Here is a 1,784-nt window from a genome sequence, read left to right as displayed (position 1 = left end):
CTCAAAGATTTTGCACTTATCCAAAGTTTCTCCATGTTCCCAAGTACGGCAGCCACTGCTAAGTCATGGACAGAAGCATAGCAAGGTTTTATCATTTGTATCCAAAGTTTGTTGTCATTTATACAGATCAGGAATCTGTCCACTCTCATCAAGGGGCCTTCCCATGCTAGGTTAAGGGATCTGACCCATTAGTTCATATTAAAATGTCAAGAGTTTCATAATTTACCCTTAGCAGGATTTAAAGGCAAACTCTAGAGAGAACAATGCTTAATCCCAAGCAAGATATGAAGCCCCAACGTGGTCATTTAAGGTGCAAGCAGAGACAAGATGGAAAAATACTTCATATCACATCTATTCTGCCTATCCACAAAGCCAGTGCCATGATTCTATGCTCTTTGATGCTTTTCTGTGACCCCTCCAGAGCTGTCCATGGTCCTCCCTAAGCTTCATCAGCACTCTGAAGATCCAAGCTTGCACCCCGAGTTCCTCATCAGAGAATGACCAGGCACCATAGGGACACTGAGTCCTGGGACTATGATTATCTTTAAATAGACTTTATTAGGCAGTTGAAGGATCTGGCAATTGGGTCTGAAACCACACCTCCTGCCCCAGCCCACAGAGAGTTGCCTGGTCGATCAGGATATGCTCCTAAGAGAAACAGTTCAGATTCCAAGGTCTTTGCCTTGGCATTTGGTCCTCCAGGTCTCCCTGTAGATGGAAAAAGAAGGGCAAAGGGGGTGGAGACAGAGCTCATGCGGAGAAAGGGGAGGGACAGCTCCGTGTGCTTTAACAGATGCTTCAAAAAGGGGAAGGAGAAGCATGGGAGATGAAAACCTCAGGACTGCATAAGGAGACCAGGTGTGCAGCTCAGGGCGAGGGGTCCTTGCAATCCAGCCCTGCCACCAGTTCTTTATCCTTTTGGGTTTCTTCCCAGGCCAGTCAGGTTAACACAGCCTGAGAACAGAAGGAAGAGATCATGGGGACCGGAAATACCTAAGGCCCACAAAGGAGAGTTGCCAGCCCCGGCTTTCCCCTATCCTGCCATTACAAGCTTTCTATCTAATTTTAGGTTGCATTGTGAGTCCACAGAGTCATCATAGATCTCGAGTTGGAAGGGACATCATATCTCGTTGAGTCCAATCTCATTTTACAGATGAGGAAACTGAGTCATAGAAAGGCTAAGAATTTTCCCAGAGTCCCCAGTTAAGTATCTGAGGCAAGATTTTAACCCCATTCTTTGTGATTCTGAGTCCCATTCATGGTATCACACTGCCTTTCCTTCCATCAAGTGTTTTCAACCATTATCCTCCTTAGTTCCCTCTCTGTCCCAGGCTGCATAGAGAGGGAGAGCTTTATGTATTGAGACTGGAGGTATTCAGACAGAGGCAGGAGAACAGCCACATGGAAAATGTTGTTTCTTGAATAAGGGAGGGAGCTGGACTGGAAATCCTCAGAGGTTCTTCCCAGGGCTAGAACCTTGTGATTCTTTCATTTGTAGATATCATCCCTGAAAGCCAGCTTGAGCTTCTCTGAGACTCTGTTTCCTCATCCGCAAAATGACAGGATTGAGTTTGATGGCCTTGAAGGTTCCTTCTAGTTCTAAATTTAAAATCCTATGATCATAATGATGGAAGGAAGGAAGGAAAGATAGAGGGAAGGAGAGAGGGAAGGAGGGAAGGAGGGAAGGAAGGAAGGAAGGAAGGAAGGAAGGAAGGAAGGAAGGAAGGAAGGAAGGAAGGAAGGAAGGAAGGAAGGAGGAAGGAAGGAAGGAAGGAAGGAAGGAA

This window comes from Petaurus breviceps, unplaced genomic scaffold (genome assembly GCF_028583685.1).
Source record: "Petaurus breviceps papuanus isolate PSGF00001 unplaced genomic scaffold, PetGlider_PUasm1.0 186, whole genome shotgun sequence".
Taxonomy (NCBI): Eukaryota; Metazoa; Chordata; class Mammalia; order Diprotodontia; family Petauridae; genus Petaurus; species Petaurus breviceps.
Note: the sequence above shows the minus strand (reverse complement) of the source record.